Source organism: Accipiter gentilis, chromosome 14 (assembly GCF_929443795.1).
Source record: "Accipiter gentilis chromosome 14, bAccGen1.1, whole genome shotgun sequence".
NCBI lineage: Eukaryota > Metazoa > Chordata > Aves > Accipitriformes > Accipitridae > Astur > Astur gentilis.
The window spans coordinates 16,169,368-16,194,763 of record NC_064893.1 but is presented as its reverse complement, the minus strand read 5'-3'; the positions used below and the strand labels follow the sequence as shown (position 1 = coordinate 16,194,763).

At 50.5% G+C, this 25,396-nt stretch overlaps 1 long non-coding RNA gene across 1 annotated transcript; it reads right to left on the bottom strand.

Moving 5' to 3' along the window:
* On the bottom strand, positions 1 to 24,603 carry LOC126045538 (uncharacterized). Its single transcript, XR_007508106.1, has 3 exons — positions 24,390 to 24,603; positions 22,541 to 22,937; positions 1 to 1,969 (listed from the first exon to the last, which is right to left on the bottom strand). It is a non-coding gene; the product is annotated as an uncharacterized LOC126045538 (long non-coding RNA).
* Between the last annotated feature and the right edge of the window lie 793 nt (positions 24,604 to 25,396).

The window sequence follows — 25,396 nt, the reverse complement described above, 5'->3', positions numbered from 1 at the left end:
TCCCCAGAGAAGTTTTGGATGCCCCATCCCTGGAAGTGTCCAAGGTCAGGTTGGATGGGGCTTCAAGCAACTTGAAAAATGCCCATGGGAGGGGGGGGTGGACTAAATGGTCTTTAAAGGTCCTTTCCAACTCAAACAATTCTGTGAGTCCATGTGCTGTCCCAACAGGGAATACCACAGGGAACCCTGCAAGTCACAAATAGCATGTCCCACACAGCTGACCTGCTCCCACCGAGACACTGGTCGCTGGACCTGGAGTGCCTGGCAGCAGCATGGATGGGACGGATGCATGGCCACAGTCTCTGCCTCTTACTCAGTGTCAGACAAACCTGACAAGTGCCAGGTGGAACTGTACCTGGCCAAAGCAAAGCAGCGACTGCGGCATGTGAATCAGACCTTCAGAGCCCATCCCCAGCAGGGACCGGGCCGTCAAAGGACCGCACTAAACACTCAGGGCTGAGAAGAAAGTTCAGGCAGGAAAGAAATCAATAGATTCTAATTTTTAAAAGCAAGTCTCAGTGGGAGAAGCTGCCTGGGAAGGCCAGTGCAGATGGCTTGCCTCATCTGCAGCAGAGTTTGGTTTTGCTGTGGGCTGCTACGCTCCTGCAACCTCTGTGGCAACGCCAGCTTGCATGGCCGTGCAGCTGGGTGTGCACACTTGCTCCACTTTTGATCAGCTTGTCTGAAAACAAGACAGCATGTCAGCAACAAGACAACATATCAGCTCTTTACACATGCTGAAAGGAGGTTATATGGGATGGGATGGGATGGGATGGGATGGGATGGGATGGGATGGGATGGGAGTTACTCGCAGCTGAATAAGCCCATGTGGACTGAATGCCCCCAGCAGCAACAGCTTGTAGAATAGAGGCTTTCTCTCCCTACCCAGGCAGGAAAAGCTGAATTTCACCTGTAAAACAGGGTGAATAACTGTGATTTAGGAATCTGAATCAAGGTTTACACTGCATGTCTGCAGCACTAAGGGATAGCACAAAGCAGTGTGCTAAGTGAAGCTCTGACATCTGCTCGCCAGATGGACCTTTACTCAGGACTTTGTGCTATAGGTGAGATGCTCCCAGAGTTTCAAATGCCTCTTTGGGTTGGTAGGTGGATTGTGACTGCTCTCCAAGGAGCAGCACTGATCCCTTCGCTTTCCTTCTTTGTTCTGGGCTCTTGTCAAGGTGAGCAGGGATTGTGACACCAAAACACAGTCCTTCATGTCCAAGTTCATATGTCTTGTATCAAAGGAGAAACACTTTTTGTCCTGGAGGATGGAAAGTAGCTAATGAAAGATGTAATTGCCATGTCTAGGGAGCGAGGGACAGCAGGAATTACTCACCTTTCTCTCATGTAGCATCAGGACTGTGGAGGGAGCTTGGGCTCCCTTTGATATGATAATCTCACCATTTATGAGAGATGCAAATACAGAGTCAAAAGGGCTGAGGAAAATCAGAGAGGCACCAGAAGGCCTGGAAAACCAGTATTATACCTCCTGGTTTCTTCTTCAGCATAAGGGAGGCATTAGTGACTAATGGGCAAAGCTTGGATGCTTTTCCCATGAGGCAGGGACCTGACCTGGCACACAGGGCATGCTCCTTCAGCCCTCACCACCTCTGTCCCCATGTCTGCCACCTCTGGAAATGATGGACATTGGAGAGGACACTTGATGTACATCTGCCTATGAGGACCGTGAGCTGCAGAGAGCACCCGCCAAGAGTCTTGCTGAAATACCCAAAGGAGGTGGATTGTCACCCATGGCAGTGATCTCACATCATCCTCAAAGAATAAACATGATGACATGCAACCTGTGCACAGGGATCCCATAGTTGGTCTCCAAAGCGTGGCAGCTGCGTTCAGCACCTGGAGAGCCCACACAAGGAGAAGCTTGGAGATTTCCCACTTGAAGCCAGAGGAGAGAGGGAAGCAGGATCACCCTTTTTCAGGAAATTCTGACATTTTTAAATTCCTCCTAAGGCAGACAGGTAAAAGAGAAAAAGTCACATTCATATTTTCATGCCAAAAAAAATTTTGCAAGTGTTATATTTCAACAAAGTTGGTACGTTTCCTTCCAATACTTTAAAATGTTGCATTATAATATAATTCATGATATAAAATATGCTCTTGGAATAAAACGGTGCTTTAAAGGAAGGATTTTTTAAGACATTTTTTCAAAACCAGAAGTCGCTGACATCAACAATTCATATAGAAAGTCTGATTTCAGTGGAACAGCTTCCAGAGAAATGTCCTGGAGGAAAATACTCACCCAGCTCTCTCAGACCATGAGGTGGCTCGTGGGGGGCCCTCCTGGCCCTTGAATGAGAGGTTAGGTGGGAGGAGGTCTGCATGTTGCTTTTCGCAGCTGTGGTGTGCAAATGCAGGTAAGCAAAGGAGATTACAGCCGTAGAGGGGGTTGGACTGAGTATTGCTGGCTCAAGATGCTCACTGGCACCTGCCAGATGAACCTTCCCTTGGTGTAGCGGCTTATCCGACAATCAGCAGCAGATGACTTCACATCGCTTCTCTGACCATTCATTAATTTTTCCTAATATCAAAGTTCTTCCAGAAACAACCATTTCTCTCTCTGCACAGCACACGAGGGACCTTTCAGTCTTATTGCAGTATGATAAACACCACTGGAAAGGGACTCCATTTCAAAGGGGGAGCGATGAGAAGAGGCGGGGAGGCGGCTCAGGGCAGCAGCAGCAGCAGAGCTCGTAGGCTGGTCGGCAGCAACAGCAGCAGGGCAGCACAGCCATGGGAGGCAACGCGCTAGGCACAGCGGCAGGCGATGAATGATTGGGCACATATTTGGAGGCTATCAGCATGCACATATAATAAAAGCCAATTAGACGCATATGACAGATTGTAAACCTCTTGTGTGTTGTTTAAAAAAAAACATGTTTTCAGCTTGTCTGCCTTTAGAGAGCTTCTCAATAACACAGTTTTACTCTGGCTGAGAAATTACAGGCATCCCGCCCACACCACACAAAGCCTGACATTTCCAATCATATCATCTTCCCTTTTCATTTTTAACAGAAAAAAACAAACCTGACCCCAAAAAACACCTCAACATGACATCATTTGCAAGTTGAGCCAGATATGGTTTTATCCACTACTGCTGGAGCTGATCAAATAGTATTATGTCTTATAAATAGCATACCTGCTTTGCTATTGCAGCATACCTGGGTTGAGACATGGCCCTATGCGAGCTTCCAAAGCTGGTGGTACGTTCAGCAAACCAGCTCTGGAAAAGACAGTGCCTTTATGATTTCTGCTGTGTCTTCACGCAAATAAAGCAGCAGGTTTGATCTTTCGTGAGCTCCAACCTGTGGCTGTGGATGTGTGCTGTATCGTCTGTTGGAGCTGGCAGGGTCTGGTTTGCTGTGTGGATGAGGGCAGAAGTTTGGGGAGCTCCCGTACGAGGTGGGAGCAGCATGGGGGAGCAGGCAGATGGTCAGATGTTTCCGTGCAAAGATGGTGAGTGCGAGGAGCCAGCTTCCCTGGCCAACTGAGGGCAGGGTGGTTGAAATGGTCCTGGCTGTGGGCAGGGGGGAGGCAGGAGGCAACGCTGAGGAAGGGAGCACCTCTCCGCCACATCCACATCCCCACCACAGCCAGCACCAACAGCACCTGCTGCTCCAGCACCCAGAGGAGCAATAGGACCGCGGGCTGCTTCCCAGCATGGGCAAAAGCCCCAGGAGGGGAAAATCCCACCCTGCACAAATGGCGGGTGCTTCTCCCGCCAGCACCAGCATCAGGGACGGGGCAGGTTTTTTTCTCATCATTTTACATTCAGCTGCTAGTTACAATGCTAAGGGCTTGCAGCTCTTACAGGTCATTAGAGGAAATGCATTAAGAAATGGGGAACGAAGGGGCTCACACGCATGCCCATGGCCTGATTGTGCAGCTGTGTTAGCGAGTGCTCTGCCAGCCTGATGATGACTGTAGGCGCTGAAGCAGGTAAGCACTGGCCTTTTAAAACATAAAGGAACAGGAAATTTCTATAGCTCCTTACAAACCCACACAAAAAACCACAGCACCAGACTGTCTTAGAGGCTTAGAGACAGCACAAAGGAGAAAACCAGCCTGACACTGTGATCCTTTTCTAAATTTTATGATATTTGAGCCAATTACATTTTTACTCTTTTTCCTGACGTCTGACTCAGAATTCAAGAAAATTTAATGCTGGCATTATTGGAGAAGAAATATGATGTGAAGATAATTTTAGTTTCCAAAAAGCCTGCTTCAAATGGCTGTGATTTTGCTTTCAGCTAGTGCAAAAAGCTGGACTGACACCTTTTGTTGAATAATGCATCTGGGATAACATCCTCCACTGCAGGGAGAGGCCTGGCACACAGCCCTGCCCCGCTTACACCCTGCTCAAGTGCTATTTAGTGGCTTCCAGGGGATTACAAACAGGGAGTGGGCTTTGTCCTGGCTCCCTGCACAGCAAAAGATGTCATTATTCTCCAGCCGAGCCAGTCTACAGATGGATCTTTGTGTTATTACATGCAAATAATCTTCATCTGAAAGTACCTGCCGCTCATAACTTTGAACCTAACATTCAACTAACAATTGCGTCCATTATCTGACAAACCTGAAAAAGAAAAAAAAAAAAAAAAAAGCCAGAGGGCAGAAGGATGGTTTGTCATGGAATCATCCCTGCCTGGCCTTGGCTGTCACCCTCCCTGCCTCTGCAGGCAGCGCTGTGGGAGCAGCGCACTGAGGTGCTGCCCGAGACCCCCGGAGCCCTGCCGCAAGAGCCACTGCCAGCACCTTGTCCTCGTGCTGTATCAGCACCTGTCTGCGCCCATCAGCCGGGGAAGCCAGGCTTGCTGTGGCTGCCTTCCCCACCCACCGTGACAGCGGCTTCATGCCAAGCTCCCCTGAGAGGATTTTAAACATGTAATTATCTTGCATCTTCCAACAGAATCAGCCCCAAAACTGCCTGACTTAGCATTCAGCGTGCAGTAAACAAATCAATACAGGCATGACATCTCGTATTTTTTTTTTTGTCCTGCCTAACAGCGCTGACAGTGCTCCTTAAGGGGAAATGTTCAGTTAATCCCAGCAGCCACCCAGCAAGGGCAGGTTTAGCAGGAGGGTTGTACTGATGTTGGCAGGTGAAGAGGCTCCCATCATCCAGGTGCCTTGTGAAAAGCCAAAACTGGCCCTCACCATCAGCCATGCTGGCGATGAAGCAAGTACGGCTGCCGGCAGAACTGGGCACATCTGCCACGGTTGCCTGAGGAGCGTGCCAGGGCCTGGGTGGGGAGCCATGTCCTGGGCAGCCTCCTGCAGTGCTGAGGACACACCACCAGCACCCACTGTACTTCCCATGGAGGGTGCTGGGCACCCTCTTTTTTTTTTTCACCACACACTTTTGAGATACAGCTGCAAAACACTAAATAGGTGCACACATACCTCTGCTGCAAATACCCTCTACCGCCACCGGGTGCCCTGAGGCAGCCCCAGCTCTGCCTGGGTGCAGGTACAGTAGTGGAGAAAGACTGGGCACTGGTGCCCTGGGGACTGACGATCAGCCAGGACAGCCTGCTGCCACCTTCCTCCTGGATGTAACCCACTCCCTTTGATCTCCGGGCGTGGGCGGCCTAGATGCAGAGCAGACAGCAGCCCTCCAAGGGAGGAGACAGGTGTTCTCCCCACAAAGCAGTCCCCGGGTGCTGGGAGCAGCCCAGGACCCCATTCTGGGGTGCAGATTGAGCTGAGCCCCCTGCTCCCCACCACAGCATCCCCCATGCCATAGCCACCCACGGGGCCACCATTTCCTTCACCACTGCACAGGGCTGCCAGCAGCTGCAAGACTCCATCCTCACGGTGTCCTGCGGTGCAAGCCCACTGTGCCTGATGCCAACCTGCCCGTGCAGTGCTGCCCTCTCCATCAGCTCTTCTCTGCTCTCTGCGGGACTGCAGGGAACTAGAGGCAGGGACATGGGGCAGTGGTGCAGAGCTCCTCTCTGGTGCACCCTGCACACAGGAACAAAATCCCAAAGAGCCAGAAAGGTACTGGAGGGCCAGGGTAGGGATGCTGTGGCAGTCCCAGGGGCTGCATGGATCCACAGCATCGATCGAGCTGTCATAACTGTCACATCAGGGTCTGTCTGAACACTTGGAGCGCAGGGCTGCCTGGCCACACAGTGATGGATGGGGCACAGGGCCATTTCTAAATGCCATTAGGAAGGCAGAGTTTAAGGAAAGGTGAAGCGTGCAATAAAGAAAGGGCGTAAAGCAGTGGGGTTAACCTCATTAATTGGCTGGTATCATGTATTAAAAATACATCTGGTTGCTGATGAGGGAACTTTCCATAGGAATATTTGCTGTGATTTACATGCAATCCCAAAAGACATGGTGAGAAGAGATGCAGTGTCTTTGTCTCACACTCATCTAGCAGCCTTCTGAGCACTGATAGGAGATGGGGCTGTCCATTCCGCAGAAACAAAGTACTGAGGAGTGCTCCAGTTTTCTTTTTGAAGTAACCTCCCAGCTAAGGAAAGCTGCTGGGCTACTTAAACCTTGACCAGCTGGAAGGGCTCACCCAAACACAGAGCACAAGTCCTGCGTCCAGAATGATGAAGGCCCAGAGAAGCCAGAATTAAACTGATGGCAGAGGATAAAAGATGGAAACTAAGGGCAGGAGATGAAGGTCACAGGGTAGAAATGAGGGCTGCAGGGGTGGGGGGTGAGGGGGTGGATATTGATCTCCTCTGCATAGATCAAGAATGGCCTGAACTTGCATGCAAAAAACTGTGATTTTTACTGTCAGGGAGCAGAATCCAGCCCACAGGCCAGCCGAAGCCAGCTCCAGGAGCTGCTCAGCAGCAAACACAGAAACACAAGTTAATGGGCTGGCAGGACACAGAAGCTTTAAGCCTGGAAAACTCTTGAGCTCTCCTGGGGAACATTTCTGCTCAGCAGACTTCAAGTGAGAGATGGCCATGAGACCCTGGGCAGGTGAGGAGAAGAGGTCCAGTGGAGCAGCACATGTGGGACATCACTGTGTCTACCACATAAGCATTGTGTAAACTGCCATCAGCGGCGTGTGCAGGAGCGACCTAAGCCTGCAACCTGCATGCACGTGCCATGCCTAGCGCGCTTATCACAGCTCTGCCCCGCCAGCCCCTGCCCTGCCACTTGCTCAGGAGTTCAGCTTCTCTGCTCCAGGTTTGTCCCCTTGTCAGCAGTGTCCTGGTGTGCTCAATAAAAAGGTTCATTCAAGCAAAATCAAGGACTCAAAGATACCCAGGCTGTGCCTTCCAGAGAGGTGCTTCTCAGAGCAGCCAGGCCATCCTTCCTGGAGGATAAGAGACTGGCTGGTGCTCAGCATGGCTTAACTGTGGTGCTTTGCTGCCCGAGCCCGCTGCAGGGAGTCGGTGCTCTCCTCCGCAGTGTATCAACCCGGCTGCATTATCCCAGCCACAAGTGGGGAGCCTCTTACTATTCCGCTTTTGAAATGAATCCTTCACTTGAAGCTGTCTCTTTACAGGATGCAGGGGACATGGCTTTCCCTGAACTGCAAAGGACAGAGCAGCTCCATGTGTCTTGGTCTGCGGGATTTAAGTGCCAGGCCTGTACCCATTTCCTTCACAGCCCTATGTGGATGTTGCTATCACTTACAGAATAACAAGCATTTTTGGAAGCAGTTGGATTTCACAGAAAATCTTCTCAGTCCTAGGGAGCTGCCTAATACCTGCCTGCGTTCCTGTACAGGTGTCAATCCTTGGCTGTGCTGGGACCCACTGCACAATGCAGCCTGTGTGCAAACACCTTGGGACAGGAGCTCCATAGCTGGCACATGGCTACAACAGCTGGGAGTAAGGGAGAGGGCTTGCTGGTGATGGTGCAGATGCCTCAGCCCCATAGGAAAGTGCCAGGGAATACTTACAGTCAAACACTGGCATCCTGAAGAAGGAAAAGTGGGCAAACCACCTGTGTAAAACTTTTGCAAGGTACTTCAACCCCGAGGGCAGGTGAAAGGCCTCTGGTTAGACCGGGCAGAGGATGCGAACTTGGCAGTGAGCAAAGGGAGCATCTCTGGGCCACCTCCACAGGTCCTGCCACCTCACCAGGCAGGCAGGCAGGGCAGGCAGGCAGGGCAGCCCCTCTCGCCCTGGGCAGCTGCTGCAGTCCAGAAACGCCTCAGCCCTTATTTTCTGCTGAGGACAAAAGCCATCAACAAAGTCCTAATTAAAAAACAACCATGAAGCAAAAAGCACAGCTAATTGCTTTTTGACTTCAGAACAAAAGCCGCTCCTCTGCATAATTACGCTGTGAAAATGAGAAGAATTTAAACAGGAATTATAAGTAATCACACAAGCAAAGAAATGGGAGTGAATGCCTATAGAAACCTGAATGCACGCCTGAGCACAAAGACGAAGGCAACAGCTATAAGAGGGGGATGACAAGGAAAGTATTTAAGACTCATTATATTGAGCTAATCTGCTGCTCCTCAAGTACCTTCCTGCTCAGGCACTCCAAGCACCTTGTGCATCCTGGTGAATTGAAGCTCCACAGTACTCCAGGGAAGTCCTACGGGTCAAAATCATGGTCTGTCTCTGGCAGGCAGGAGAAACATATTGCTAAGCAGCAGAATGATTCACTCACCCACCAAGGCCAGCAACCCTCGAGTGCAGTCCCTACTCAGGGCACACCGCACTTCTCCCACCTTTTCTTTCTGTCTGAACCACAGCTGGCATGTTATGCCATGCAAGGTCTTCTGAGAGCAGACCTTTGCCATGGATGGGTGCTACAGACTTTCTGTGGGGTGGGCAGAGGTCAGGTTCTTGTCTGGGCAAAGGGTCCCTTAACCCCAGCCAGTAACTAAGCACCATGCAGCCGCTCACTCATTCACTTCCCCCCTACCCAGTGGGATAGGGGAGAGAATCAGAAGGAAAAAGGTAAAACTTGTGGGTTAAGATAAGAACAGCTTAATAGGACAGAAAGGAAGAAACTAATAATGATAATAATAACAACAATAATAAAATTACAATAATAATAAAAGGATTGGAATATACAAAACAAGTGATGCTCAGTGCAATTGCTCACCACTCACCAACTGATGCCAGTTAGTTCCTGAGCAGCGATCCCCCTGGCCAACTCCCTCCCAGTTTATATACTGGGCATAACGTCACATGGTATGGAATATCCCTTTGGCCAGTTTGGGTCAGCTGTCCTGGCTGTGTCCCTCCCAACTTCTTATGCACCTGCATGCTGGCTGGGCATGAGAAGTGGAAGAATCCTTGACTTAGTATAAACAGTGCTTAGCAACAACTGAAAACATCAGTGTGTTCTCAACATTCTTCTCATACTGAACCCAAAACATAACACTATACCAACTACTAGAAAGAAAATTAACTGTATCCCAGCCAAAACCAGGACAGGTCCCCAGGGATGGAGAGCCCAGACGAGAACCCCAGCTCACCTTGTCCCAAGCCCAGGGCTACACGGTGGCCCACATGAAGTGAGCTGGGTGGGCTGTGTCTGAGATAGACAGCAGGCCTGGAGCACCACTGGAGAAAAGGGAAAAAATCATTTTCTTCCTAGAATGTGGGGACAAAGGAGGTGGGGAAACAGGAGGAGGAAAGTAGGTGAAATTAAAAATTTCAGGGTCCACACTGGAAGAGTGAGTCCCGTGCTCCTGAGGGCTGCATGGAGAGGACAGTCAGGAAAGAAGGAAGCAGTCAAGTTAATGTTCCTTACACAGAGGACAGTTAACCTGCAGAGCTCCCTGTGCCAGGAGGTCCTTGCATCAAGTACGAGGTATCAGGCCATGGGAAAAGGGCACGGCACACAACAGTAAAGGGTGCCTTGTCACCAAGGCATGGTCCAAGGCCTGACCCAACCCCACCGAACAGAAGACTCACTGTCATCCCAAGGCTCTGGACTCCACTTGGACAACCAGGTACCAGGAGAGCAGTAACACAGAGGAGACACTTGGGTGAGAGGTAATGTTTGCCGGTGCTCAAAGCACAGGACCGTGACTCAGCCTGTGGCACAGACAGGTGGGAACCTTTGCACAAGCCACTCTGGCTCAGTCATTTCTTCCATTGCACCCATGGATGCGGCTCCCACAGCCCCGGAGGGGCAGGCAGAGCCCCCTCAAGGAGCTGGGTGCAGGAAGAGCTCACGATGCTGTTTAGCCATGAGCTGTGCTGCTGGGATGGGAACCTACCCTTTGGGCTAAATCCCCCGCTCAGGTCCAAACCAGTCCCAGATGCGGCACCAGCCACAACATCCAAGCCTGATTATTCCCACTTGCAGTAAAGGACAGGAGAGCGTTCTCCCTCTGAAATGCCAAGTGCCACATGTGAATCAATAGTTCATTTCTTTCTCTTATCAGAGAGGATTGAGGAGGGAGAGACCATCAACATGAGGAAATTAAAGAAAATGGAAATGACATGGCAACAAGCTGATGTCTGTCTGAGTGAGCCCCACGATACCAGCTGGAGGTCGTTCATTCTTCATTGCTTCATGAACAAGGCACTGCCACATCACTATCAAGTTCAGAGGTGCTGGGAGATACAAAAGCCAAAAGCCTTTTGTCACCAGGTTTTGTAAGCACAGTTTTACGTTCCAATTGACCTAGGGGGTGGGAGCTCTGGTTTGGCCCCATTTTGAAGGTGCAACCTAAGGCCACCAGCCCAGCAGCGACAGACTCTGCCCAGGAGGCAAGGCACAGCCTTGGCATTCTGCACCCAGCAAAGGAATGGCTGGAGCCTGTGCCCAACACCACATGTGTGGCTCTTGGGCATGGCCAGTGGTTATGGGGGACCAGATCCTGCTTCAAGTCAAATCCAGCAGGCCACTGCAGAGCTGGCTGCATTGGGAGGGCCAAACTCAGGCAACAACATGCTACAGGGCTGGGGACTAAACTGGCTAGATACTGATCTCCTGGGACCATGGTGTTGCTCTTGGGGCCTGGAAGAGAGATGTGTGCTGGTGCAGGACAGTACATACTATACCCATACCCATACCCATGCCATATCATACCATACCATACCCTACCCTACCCATTCCATAGTTCCAGCACTAAAGCCCCACAGAGAGCCCAGACATGTGGCTGCAGTGCTGCCAAAGTGCACTTTGCTCCCGGGCAGACCTTTTCTCAGCAGTAATGATCTCACCTTTCACGGGCAAATCTCCACAGGTTTCTAAAAGTAAGTGCATGCTTGAATATGTCCCAGTCCCCAGAAATAGTGAGAGGGAGATTGCTAGCCTGTGATTAAAGAATTTTTTCAGTGGTAAAAGCAGCATCACAAGACCTGGGATGACAGCATTACCCAACCTTGAAGTCCCTGTTTTACAATGTGATAGTAAACACAGCCAGCGTGCACCAGTAGATGCTCTTCCAAGGTTGCTGGGTCCATCAGGTAGTCATGGAGGACCCCATACACGCTGCTACACCCTGACCCCGTACTGGTTGGTCACTCCATGGCAGGGCTAAAAGGCCCATCCAGTGCCAACGCTGGAGGGCCCAGCCACGTTTGGCTTCTGTAGGAAAGGCCATCAAGTTTTTCACATCAATAAATCCTGAACACTAATTGCCCAGTTAGCCAGTCCAATAAGCTATAAACTCCTTTGTGCATGTTACAGCCATCACTGCCAGCCCACTGTGCCATGATGATCGCTTGTATCATTTGTAAACACAAAAGAAGGAGAGGGTGCTGCTTCCCTTGACTGCAAAGAACCAACTCCATTTCAGAGCAGCGATGCACTGCAGAAGGGGCAGGGGAGCATGCAGGAGGCTGGCATCTCCAGCTGAGGGACCCTGGGTCAGAGCCTGGGAGAACCCACTCTCACTTTACAGCCCACTGAGTCCCACAGGTGCCATCTCGTGGGAGATATTTAAACTGTTCAGCTACCTTGCATCAGTGGCTGCTTTTGAAAATCTTGGCCTACCTTGCTGTGCCCAGGTACCTCTGAGGTAGCCAAAGGTAAGTAAGATTTGAGAGGAATCATGTCTGAACCATTTGTCTTCCCCAAAATCACACGCTGTGCTATATTTGCCCTCAGTCCTCAACAGAAGGCAGATGCTCTGCATGATGGCCTGGAGAAAGATGACCAAGAAAAGCACGTGAATTAATAAGAGCATCAGCTCACGTCTCTGCCTTGCCCCCCAGGCTTAATGTGTGCTCTGGACACAGGAGAATCACACACTGGGGTTGTATCAAGTGAAAGATGCTGGAGGGTAGGGGGAATGCCCACGAGAACCAGTATAGCAGAGGCTTTTTCTACAGAGGAAAGCAATATATCCAGTTTTTAAAAAAAGAAGTGAGGATAACAGCAACCAGCCAGCCAGGCAGTGGTCACCACTCTCTGAGTCTCTCTAACACTCTGGATACAACTCGGCATCTTGCTTGGTGAATCACTGGTAGCTGCAGTACTATGATACAGGAGATGGCTGATGGAAAGGCATCATCTTCCTTGCTGCTTTGGCATGGCATCTCTGCCAAGATGCTCATCAACAAAAGCTGACAGTCAGGGTGTTCTGCAGGCTTCTCGCTCCTGTGAGACTGTCTGCCCACAAAGAGCCCACCCTGGCAAGACCTCAGCCAGCTTGGCACCAGCACCTCCTACACAAGCCCCAGCATGGCCTGCAGATGTGCAGCAGGAGGCTGAGGAGCATCAGCCTGATCCAGCTGTGGACAACCACAGTCCTGTCTCCTGGGCACAAGAGGCTGGGACCCAGGAAAGCCAGACTCACTGAGGCCAGCAAGGGAAGTCAGGAGCAGGACTGTAAGGGGAATTTGGGGGGGCAGGGGGAGCAGGAGGTATGGGCTAGGAGAGGGAAGATGGGGCAGCTCTGGGCCGAGGCTCTGGCAGCGGGGGGCTCATCATTAAGACTCATCAGTCCTAATCTGCCCCTCCCTTATTCCTCCTGCCTGAAAGGCCAGGGTCTGGATTTACCTCAGGAAGGAGTGATGCTGTTTCTCATATTTCTTGCAAATGCTCTTCTGCCTCAGCAAACCCACACTGTCTTACATAAGAGACCTCAGGGATATTTGCAACAGGCAAAGGCATCTGAGCATGCAGGAGGTGTGTTTTGTAACATAGCATACGCTCATGCAGGCAGCTGGGGATGCAGGAAGGGAGCTGCTGCAAAGAAAGAGTGAGCACTACAGTCCCAGAGCTGTGATGGCACTTTTAGGTCCTTTTCCCCAGAGAAAAGACCAAAGAACAAGGGATGGCATTCTCCTTGCCGGCTTGTACTTAAACAGACTGCCTCTGAAAGGGGAGAGTCTGTGAACAAGAGCACAGAGGGCAGTCATAGCCCTGAAACCTCAGGGTCTGTCCAATACCTGACAGGACCTTTTGTCCACAGCTCATGGTGCTTTGGGTCCAGAGCCAGAAGGGAATAGCCAGTATCAGCTCTCCTTGTTTGCTCATTTTGATTCAGCCCAGCATCTCCTTCTTTGTCCCTCCCCTAAGCCATCCCTGCCACCAAACTTCCCACATGTTCCAGGCAGCACCATGGCTGCTGGGTTAGAGGCACCTTCCCAGCAAGAAGAACCCTGTAGCATTTGTGCTAACCATAAACACATCTGCAGCTATGGCTGCGGGACTTCAGGAAAACAGCTATATCTGATCTGTCTGGTTTATTAACAACTAGTATAAAATCTTTGCCATGTTTCAGCTGACTCTGGTACAGAAAGCCTGGAAGAAGATCTAGGTACGTCCTAGGGCTTCAGATCCTGAGGTGGTGGAGCAGGAGTATGTAATGGTGATAGGACTGGTTATATTGGTTATAGGATGTTTATAGGTTCCAGCAGTTAGGTCACCTGGGATCAGTCTCAGTTTCATGTGTGTAGCCTCTTGTCTGACCTTATTCCAGCTAAACCAGCAGGAATTCCAGACACTTTGGCATCAGGCTGGCCCAGGACTCTTACCAGGGAGATGCTGAGTGATGCCGGGAGCTTTGGAAACCAGACCTGCAGTCCTTCTGTGCCTGGTTCTGCGTTTGTATCAGGGGGTTGCAAAGACACCTGCCTAGCTCTTGTTTGCTTTGTCTCCTTCCACGGTGAGGCTCTGGTGCTGTGACCAAGTCATGACAGCAAACTGGGCTCCTGCTGAGCTGAGAGCTTGTGCTTGTGCATTTCAAGCAAAAGTTGACAACTAAATAAGACCTTGTGCTGGACCGCTGCACAGGTAAATCCTCTTCCCTGGCCAGATTTACTCTGTTCTCAGTACAAAGATAAAGACAGAAGTGTAGTACAAAAAACAAGGACTTCTCCTTGAGCAGTGGCTGCATAACAGGTTGTTACAGGAGTGTGGACACCTTAGAGGTCAGAGCATCCTCCCCTCTACACTGACAAAGGATAAATATATCTAGGCCAGCCTTCATGGCTGCTTGTTCAACCTGTTCTTCAGACCCTTGTAGTTAATGGACTCCACAAGGCCCTTTGGCAGGCTGAGATATAAAAGCTATTTTGAACCTGCAGTAATACTCAAGGGTTATGAGCTGGGCGCTGTAGGCTGGAGCCAGGCTGTTCATGGGCACATTCCTCTGCAGTCCCTATAATTTAGTAAACAACAGGGAGGGTAGTGCTGTCAGGTGGAGGCAGTTTGCTCTTTTGTATGGGATCACTGATTTTCAGGGCTATAAAAATAGGACTCGCAGCCAGAATAAGACAAAAGACGGGTGGATCAGTCACCTGGATATAGTCAGGTATGATCCCACAGCAGTAGTGAAGGGAAGATTTAATTCCTGCTTGTCTTCCAAATGCTCTGCTGTTTCTGCACATACTGGGCTAGCTTTAAAATCACCATGCTTTTAAGAGGAGCTGTGGCAGTTGCTGAGCAAGAAATCCTGCAGTAACAACCACCTGAACTCACTATGGCCCTTGCACCAAGCTACCCTGCCCAATTTCTTCCCCACCCTCCTCTGCTTGTGGAATTCCCCTTACACCATCTCATATAGCTTCAGAGGAGGCACACACTGAAGCCATCATAACGTCCTGCAGTGTGGTTTATTCTGTTTGCATATGCTGCTTAGCATTATAGATTTGGCCTTTGTCTTTGTTATTTGTGTCTCCAATTCTTCCCCTACTAAGTACATTAGTTGCTATGGAAACAATTATTTCATTGGTATGAGTAATCTTCACAACAGCCACAAAAGCAGCAAAAAGTCAGTTCATATGCTGCACCTTCTACTTAATTCAGTTAGTTGCTAATTAGCTCTTGCCTTGAAAGTGATCAAACTCTCTGCCACCAATAATCTGTAGGGAAAAATAGAGAGTTTTGACTGGCTGCTTTGATCATTTTGTGCTAACTTTGCATAATTCAGAGAAACCCAAGAGGCAGATGCTGGAGCACTAACCACCATGCAGTCCCTCAGTGTAGGAGGACCAGAGGACATTGGCTGGATGAAGGAAGCACCCAGCAACCCAGCATCAGTGCCTGAGCCACTGAGCAAAGCAGAAAGGCCCAGCAGAGTCCCAGCATTAAGGAGCTGACAAAGTCATTGCACCAGGGGTGGGAGGGTGCAGCACCCCAGTACAGTGATATGAGGACTCTGTGGGGAACAACTTGCTTGGGAACCCACCAGAGCTGGTGCACTCCAGGCTGAGCAACCCTCACTTAGCAAGACTGGAAACCCTCCTCTTTTGTGTCAAGCAGGAAGTGAAAATATCGCTTCTTGCTATGTGCCAAAATAATGGATCCTCATGTGATGAGAGAAAAAGAAGTGTGAGCAGCAGCTCAATGAGCAGCTCTCTGTGGGGCATCACAACTAGCAGTTACCATCTGCAGCAATGACAGCTCTGGCTCTGCTGGGCCAGACGCTGCTGCTGTATTCCGTGTGCTACGTCTCGGCAACCCCTGGGCAGTGGGTCTTCAAAAAATTAACCATTGTTTGCAATATACCAAAGCTTATCTGAGGCTTCACATTAATGAGAGAGGATTAAACTTCCAAATCAGGCTCTCGCAAGATGTCTGATGGCATGCCTGCGGCTGGCCCTGCAGCGCTGGGACACCAGCTGAAAGACCCAATGCACGCTGAGTGCTGCCCAGCTCCTCCTACCACCTCACAGGGCGCTGCATGCCTGACGTGCAAAATGGTCGACCTGCCCTTGGCTACAGCAAGCTTGGTGCAAATGGTACTTTGAATCAAGTCCTAGCCAGATTTGCGGAAGCAGGTTTAGGTGGATCCAGGGGTGAGAGTCAAAGGGGAGTCTGAGCAGAGCATGTCCTCGTACCTCTGCCCGATGAGAAGTGGCTCATCTGGGGATGCTCCCAGATGACAACCTCGCTGTCTTCTCCAAGTGCTGCTGAACGTGAGATGTCAGATGAGCACTTTGGGGTCTCTGGTAAGAGCTGATTATACAAAGCTAGGCTAATGCTAGCAATCAGACAAGCTCTTTGGTGTGGAAAGGAACAGGCAAAAAGCAGACTGGAAAAACTAACCTGATCCCAAATCACTCCCAATGAAGCTGACGTCTCCAGTGATCCATCCACAAGACTAAGACCGGGGAAATCCTCTGCACTGTGATCAGCCATTGAGAGACTGGATCTGCAGGCTACAACAGCAAGGACTGAATGTGTCAATGAGATGGGAGAGACTGAGCTGTTGGTTTATTTCTCTTCTTTGTCTCGACACAGGGAAAATTTAACACAGCTCAAATAACAACACAGCAATTAATTCTTCCTGCTTTCTCTTTTTGGCAGGCACTGCAGCAGGGAGTTGATACTGACATTTCTAAAGGTTAGGAGCAGTGCTATACTCGCTTTCACCTTCCCTGGGAGCACCTCCTGCCCCAGCACCTCTCTCTCCTTGGCCCATCCACTTGGCTGCAAAGGCAGGCCACCGCTTCCAGTACCCGCAGGACCCTGGGCTACCACCAGGGGGGGGTTCCTTCCCAGGGGACTCCCACCCTGTGGAGTGCCCATGGGATGTTGGTGAGCTGGCTGCTGTCCAGCACTGACTGCACTTGGGCACCGCCAGGTCCCACGGGTGGCAGCAGAAGCAGCTTGTGAGATGTTAGGTGGGTGCTCATCCCCGAGCAAAGAGCTTTACTGAGCCATTGCAGAGAGGGGTTGCATTCAACAGTTAGCATTCAGGCTTGTGACTGGTCCAGAGGACAAAGGCAAGTGACAGCTCAGGCAGCACTGGGGTGCAGCCTCCCTGGGGAACGGGAAACACGCTGCAGCCCTGGAGAGCATACGCAGTATACTGGGCTTATCTCCATCCCTGGATGGCCTGGAAGTCTGCTTGCTTCTCCTGCATGTGGAAATCTCCAGCAGCCAGCCAGCGTGGGTAAGCATGTCTGGAGCACACCATGGGCTTCATTCCATCCGCTGGGGCCAGAGTCACTTGGGAGAGGAGGACAGCTTCTTTTCCCATTGAAGGGAAACTGCTCCCGAACCTGTCTCTGAGCCCTGCTGGGAACAGCACAGAAGCTTTGGGCAATGCAAAGGAGAAGCGTGGTGACTGCAGTGTCCTGTCCCAGCAATGGCTGACCAGCAGTTCAGGGCAGGGTATCAGAGCCCTACCCTGCTCAGCACACCCCACACCTTCCATCTGACCAACCTTTAAAGCTCATCCCGAGGATGCCCACAGAGGGAGGCTAAGACACATCCAGGACAAGAAGGGGTCCTAGACCTGCTTTCTGCAGCAGGAAAAGCACTCGCATAGGCATGGAGACACAAGACCCAGGGCACTGTGCTAGGAGCTCTCTGGTGCACGCTCCACCACCACCCACTGCTGGCACCAAGCGGGCTGTGTCCACCTCTGCTGCAGGAAGGCAAAGGGATCATTAGCACCAGACTTCACTGACACCCACATAACAACCTGGGGTCTTTCTGGGGTGTCTGGACTTCTGCCTCCCTCTGGCTCCATCTCAGTGCCCCCAGCAGAGACCCAACAGGACCTTCTGCATCACCTGCGGTGGAGTCAGCAGTGAGTGTCTGGGGTGAGATCAGGAGTGCATGTCTGGCTGATCCCATCCCATCAGATGCCATACGGTGCCTGTGTGCCACCTATCCTTTCTCCTACCGTGTGCGGCTTGCTCTCCTTCCACCATCCCTGTTTTATTAATGAGGCCTATTGGCTTTGCCCTAGTCCCAGTGAGCCAGGATGCTCTTTTCAATCTGCAGACCTTCAGAGCAAAAGCAACCCCCACTCATGGGGGTATGCCATCAAAGGCTCCTAAAGCACATGGCAGGCAGAAATGCATCAAGTTTTATCCCTTTTTCTGGATGAGGGGAAAGTATTTATTTCCCTGGTTCTTATTCTCCTGCCTGGTTTGTGGAAAAGGCAAATCCCTCTTTTGTGCCCATTGTATTTTTGTCTGCTGCTCAGCCCTGCTCCTTGTTGTAGCTACAGCCCAGCAGGATTTTGAGATGCTACAGTGCCCCCAGTCCCATGGAAAGCTCTGAATGGTGGTGGCCTTACATGCCCATCATGCTCACCAGTGGACTTTCCAATGTCTCCTCCACTCCTCAGCATACACCTCAGGCAGCAACGATGTAGGAAAGATGCTCAGGAGGTCACAAGCCTGGCGATCCACGCATCCTGAACAGCTGAGGTCCTAGACTGTCACCTCTTCTGGCTGTTACCCTGTCTTTCTTTCTTTTTACTTGTGAGAAACATGCTTCTCTAGAATGTGCTGCTACCTCTTCAAAGACTTGGAGATGTTCTGGGGTCAGCACCAGCCAGCTGGTTGGCTAGAGAGACCAAAGGCTCCCCTAACAGGTCCTATTTGCTTGGTACTAAGGACATGAGCACTGGAGGTACTCTGGTCTCCCTGCTTTTTTCAGTCACCTGGGGAAATCAATGCTGTTCATTGTCAGCAAACCGCACCCCTGGGGAGATGCTCTTGGAGAATCTAAGACATGCAAATTGCTTCAGAGATAACACTGTGGTTGCTGCTCCAAGCCCTGTCACAAGAGAGAGCAGTGGGGACAGAAAAAGAAAAACCCATGTCAGCTGGTTAAATCAGAGGCCGATTCAGCAGCCAATGATTATTTGGACAGAAGAACTCCAAAGAGATCTCCAAAGAGAGTTTGGGAAGAGCCCAAACCCTCTAATACAAAGGGCTGAGTCCCAGACAGAGAAAACCTTTTGCTGGCAAAGGGATTTGAAGAAAGCCCTTACATTATCCCAGGAAGGAGAGAGCTCATGTTTGCCAGCTGACTGTCAGGTTTCTCCTACTTACCTTGCACAGCAAACATCTTTTTGTTCTGTGGTTGTATAGCACTGTGGACTACAAAGTCCCAGCCCATGCCTGGTCTGCCAGCATGCTGGCAGCATCCAGGGAACCCAGAGGGAGTGCAGACAAGATCCGCAAGTGTGAATTCTTTTGCACTACTGCCTATCTCAAAGTGGTCCAGCCCTGCGGTGTGGGCTGCTGCGGGAGAAAGCTTGACATGCCAGGAGCAGCACAGATTTCAGCCACTGCTGGCCCAGTTCCCTTGTGACTGCAGGAGGACTCAGAGGAGGAGGCTAAATGCTTGCAAATGGGGCAGTGTCAGGTCAAACAATCTATTTTCCATCCCCTCCCAGCAACTCCACCATTATTAGAAGGTGCTGATGTCTCCAGATTGATAAACAAGAGCGGAGGAGCTGCAAGGGAAGGTCACTGGTAATCACATGGGAGGCAGTCTGATTGCTTTTTCATATTGCCAAGTGAGGCATTTTGCTTGTGAAGTGTTACCCCCTGGGCTGAACTCTACCCTTATATACACCTCAGGGATATCTTATGCTGGAGAGGGCACATGATACATAGAGTCCAGGCCAGTTTCTGATGCCTTCCCACAGCTCTTCCTGTCCAGGGATGGGAGTGCAGGGCTGAAATGCAGCCGCTCCACTCCAGCACCTGTGTTGCCTGAACAAAATCAGCTTTTCTTTCCTGCAGTCCCTACAGACAGCTTAATGTGTCTTCAGCTCTAATGCCATCACTTCTCACACCGCGTACTCTCCTTTTCTCCTTATGTCCCTGTATCTGCCTGGCTGTATCCATCTGTGCAGCATGTTTCATACAGGGACTATAAGCCAGGGGCTGCATTAAGGTCTGGCCTAGGGCAACTTTAAGTGCATCCTGGGAGGTCAGACATGCTGTAAGGACTTGAAGGCTCAGATTCAGCTGGCCAAGTTGCACCTAAATCTCTTATTAGCTGCTCAAGGCTTCATTCCCAAGGACTACTACACAGAGGTGGGAAACAAGCCACTTAAGAAGCTTTCAGAAGTGGTTGGTGGGTCAATTCCTTGATAAAGATACTGACTTCTTTAAAACATTGTGTCTCTGCCCCTGGTAATCAGGCCTTTCCGGGGGCTCTTGTGGTGATCACCAATGCAATGCCCCAATTGAGAGGACTGTGGGATATCTTGCTCCAAAGCTCAGCCCAGCTTATGACAGCTCCCTCCTAGAACAGGATTGGATGCTGGAGGCAGTGGGAAAATCACTGCACAATACCCACACCACCACAGATATAACACATGGTGAGGTCACCATAGTGATAGCAAAAGCCTTTCAAGATCCCCTGTGTCGTCTCATGGAAAATCTCAGATCCACACCTGGTTTCAGCTGAAACCCACAGATCTGCTGCCCGTGGCCCTGAAGAGCCTGGGCAAGCTCTCTGCACTGCTGTATGCAGGCATCACCAAGGTGCCAGGAGTGTAGCCATCTCCAATGTCTTCATACCATGTGGCAAATGCTACAGGCATGGTTGATAACCCAGTTTTTATTTTTCTGGAACAATGGATGCATTTTAGAATTTACTGAAATGAGAGAAAAAAAAAAATTATCTTACTAAATGACTCCCAAACTATCTTCTACCTGGGTTTGTACTCAGTGAAAACTAAACCATTCTTATAAATAGGCTTGTCAGCAAGCCAGCAAGTCATGGGAAAAGGGTAAAATTAAGCCATGAATGAAAATCTTTTTTTTAATATATGAAAATCTGTAATGCCTTCAAAATGGAAGGAAACCAAAAAACCACCAACTCAATAAAAATTTGGGGAGAGGCAAATTAAAGAACTATTCTTATGGACGTTACCCTTTCTTGAAAAATCCACAAACATGCTGATCTCCTACTCTGTGTCATTTAAAAGGTACAAAAATATTCTCATTTCAGGAGCACCTTCCATCCCAGGCCCTTTAAGCACAACACAAAAGACCGCCCAATTGTGGAAGCAGTTACCTGCACCAGAGTCATTCTTCCATTTAGTTACGTGTGGCATTAAATCTCTCTCTCTCACACACATGGCATAGCGCAGAGATGTTTTGCTGGATTTACCAGGTTAATTCTCAAATCTGATCACGTAAAGCTGTGGCAGAGAAAAATAAACTCAAGACATCTTAATTCAAAGTCCAAAGATATAACCTTTGTGGCACTGCTGAGAATATATCTCTATCTCTGCTCATGTATAAAGATCTAAGAATAAATTATTTGATAATGTTTATCCTTGCAACATGTGTGAAAGTCTTATATCATTCATTAGATGTTTGGCTTTCAGGATAAAGTTGAGCACTGGCTCATCTCTTGACTCAACAGAAATGCTCTGAGGTCCTACCAGAGTGAATTAATTACTTTTCCCCTCCCTGGACAGTAAAGAGCCATTGCCTAAAAGCTATTGCCGAGCCCAGCCCTGCTCCCGTGTACCAGGATGCCTCCGTTTGCCCACCAGCCCTGTCTCGTAGGGGTGGCATCACCACATCCACCACCATCACATTTCCTGCTGCTCTTCCCCAACACCTCTGCTCTGCTCACCAGATCTCCTGCAGCTGGGGCTCCTCCATACTTCTCCAGAGCCTCTGACAGCAGGGTCCCACTGTGCTGCTTGGCTTCATCATGGCACTACAGCTGAAATCCTTGCCAGCATCCCAAGGAGAGCTTCCCACCCACCAGGCCAGCACAGTCTGGCAGACCAAAGGGCATGTGCATGACCTCCACATGCCACCAGTTCCATGACGGCTGCGCTAGCAGGTCAGGCATTTTTCTGTCAAGCCTTAACCCTCCATTTCCTTCCAGAAACATTTTTATTCATGCTCCCCCTGTTGCAAACCCTGCTCCTTCCCTGTGGTTTGGAAGGAGCTCTGACGGGTTGCTTATCTTAGAGAGATCATCTCTTTGAATTTCCAGCCCATAAGGGTTTAGGTTTTATTAATACTGTTGGGCATGGGATTTTTAATGCTAAATAAGTTTCAGCCTCAGCCAAGGAGGCCAAGTATCATGGGCAGCATAGAGAAGGATTCACAGGAAGGATTCACATAAGTTAAAGAGATCTTTTTTTAAAAAAAAAAAAAAAAAGCTGTGATTAATCTCCTTAATGCAAAGAGCATTTTCTGTGACGTCAGTTTAATGAGTCAACACTTCTGCCACAGTGCTGCAAAGTCCCTCCACTCATTCAGCTCCTGGCGTCCAGAGGATTTCTGCTTTTTATTCAGAATAAAAAGTGCTGAACCCCAGGGGGAAGGAGAACAGCTGGAGAAGGGGATAAAAGCCCCCCAGGATGGCATGCAGAGGGACTCAGCAAATCACCGCTCTCACACCAGACTTGAGGTTTTGGAGCCCCACCCCCACCCACCTGCACCAGGCTCTTCCCAGTCCCTATGCCGAGATCCCTCCACGCCGATGGCTGGCATCCTTATCTCTGCCACATACGAGGGTGGATGGAAGAGCAGGGCACGAGCCCTTCCATGGGGCTGCAGTGCTGCCCACATCTCAAGGACGGGGACACAGTGACTGCCTGCAGGGACAGGCAGGGCTGGGTGTGGGCAGACCCTGCCTGCGCAGCGGTGGCCAGGCAGCGATAGTCATCCTGGTCACAGATCTGGCAGGTGGCACCAGCAGCGTCAGGGATAGGCAGGCGAGCGCTTATCAGGGCATCCCAGCCGGATCCTTGCACTGTGCCTCCGAAGAGCCATCCCACGGTGACAAATTTCAGCCAGGCCTGATGTGAACTAAGAGCAGATGGACAGAGGCTGGAAAGCAGATGGCGAGAAGGAAATTTGAATATAATTTGGAGGCCCCAAAGTGCCTCGTTAGGAAAACACACATCACAGGAAGCTGTCTGAGTGGCAGAGCAGCCTGCAGCCAGCCATGAATGCAAAGGTGGAAAGGAGAGGAGGCAAAGCACCGCTACCACTCACGAGCAAGTCACGACTCGCTCCAGTCACCAGTGGGGTCAAAGGACAGCCAGAGCTCCTGAGAGATACGACACACCTTGCCCCAAGCTTGCTAGCCTGCCCACACACGGATAGGGATGGCAGCTTTTCTCAGCTCTTGAAGGCGTCCAGCCCGCAGCACTCCAAGCAAATAAAGCCAGGAAAGGCTGGAACCGCTGCCAGCCCCTGAAACAGCCTGCCTTGACCTCAGGCAGCAGCAGAGCACTCCTGGGGGTTTCCTTCACCTCATGCCCTCAGCCAGAAACCCTCATGCTGGCAGATGGCAGGCTTGTGTCTCCTCCATGCACTGCCTGCAGCACGGGAGTGGTGGGCAAGACACATCCCCGGCACTGTAGCCAGAGCAAGGCAGTGGTACTGTTCATAGCACCGCAAGCTCCTGGGTGGCTTGGCAGGCTTCTTCTCACCTCCTCTGCCACCCTCCTTTCCCTGCCTTCTCTCTTCCCCTGCCACCTCCATTCCCCGGCCCACGGCTGCCTGGGGAGCAGCAGGGCTGGCTCCAGCACTGTGGCTCAGTGGACGAGTCCCCCGGGGTCCTGCGAGTCCGTGGTCCTCAGCCCTGAGGCTGCCACGGCTCACGTTGCTGAGATGAGGGCAGGAGCTGCCTGCCAGAGAACTGGATGGCAAAATGGGGGAAATGGGAGCGAGTTTTCTGTCTGTATATTGGTTTCTACACCCCTCTGCTGGGCAATCAGTACGGTGGCTAAGTTAATGTGGCAGAGAATCGCAGCGGCTGGCAGGAACGAGGGCTGGCAGGAAAGAAAAAACCCAACGTGTTTTTAACATGAAAATGCCAGTGAAAGAAAAATAACTTCATCAAAATTTCCCAGTGTGGAAGATCTCCACCAGCCCTATGGCCAGCCAGACTGGAGTCCGTGCTAACATCCCCTTGGCACTGTTCTGCCTGGGGAGGGGACAGGATCAAACTGGAGATTTTCATCAGGAGAATCACTGAAAGAAAAATAAGCTGGTAATTCTTGCCCTGCTCTTCTAGATTTCTGGATGTCTAGAAGAGCTGGATAGGAGGCATATTAAAAAAAAAAAAAATCACTCATCTTTTGTATTCTCCTAAGGCAGCATAGGTTGGGGACTCAGGCTTGGAGACATCCCACATAGGAGGTTTATTAGTCTAAGCTCAGCCAAAGGTTTCACATGCATTCTGTGATGTGTGTCGTGATTTAACCCCAGCTGGCAACTAAGCCCCACACAGCTGCTCACTCACTCCCCTGCAGTGAGATGGGGGAGACTTACCTGCTGTGCATAGACTTATCCACAGCCACAGCTGCTTCAAGGTGTACTTATCCTTGGGCCACAGTCCCTTCAGAGGTATACTTCCTGCTGCACAGACATAACCATGGCCACAGACACTTCGAGATGTACCTGCTCTGGTGTGTGCTTATCAACGGCCACGGACACTTCGGGGTGTCCTGCTACCGCATGGACTCCTCTGCAGGTCACTGTCCCTTCAACTAGAGTTCACACTGGAGTTCCAGCCCATCCAGTACAGCAGCACAGAAACAGCAGCCATGCCCTGGCCATCTGCCAGCCCAGGCACATCGCCACTGCTGTTATCAAAATGTTCCCAGGCACAGCAGAGTCAGACGATAAACACTACAGCAGTACAGCAAGCAGCAAAAGCAAAAAGCAGCCACTAAAGAGCACTAGGCTCTAATATACAGTGAGGCAAGCAAGCTCCATGCCAAGCACAGGAGCCTTCCAATTAAAAGCTAAACAGCAATAACAGCTACAAATTCGATCTAGCACATTCCAGCCAAATCTGTCATTATCTCAAACTCTTCATACCCCACATTGAGTGCCAAAAAGGACTGTCGTGGTTTAACCCCAGCCAGCAACTAAGCTCCACACAGCTGCTCGCTCAGTCCCCCCCAGGTGTGATGGAGGAGAGAATCAGAAGAGTAAAAGGGAGAAAACTCGTGGGTTGAGACAAAGACAGTTTAATACGTAATGCAAAAGCCGCGTACACAAGCAAAGCAAAATAAGGAATTCATTCCCCACTTCCAATGGGCAGGCAGGTGTTCAGCCATCTCCAGGAAAGCAGAGCTCCATCACACCTCACGGTGACTTGGGAAGACAAAGGCCACCACTCTGAACGTCCCCCCCTTCCTTCTTCTTCCCCCAGCTTTATATGCTGAGCATAACATCATATGGTCTGGAATATGCCTTGGGTCAGTTGGGGTCAGCTGCACTGGCTGTGTCCCCTGCCAACTTCTTGTGCACCCCCAGTCTCCTCACTGGTG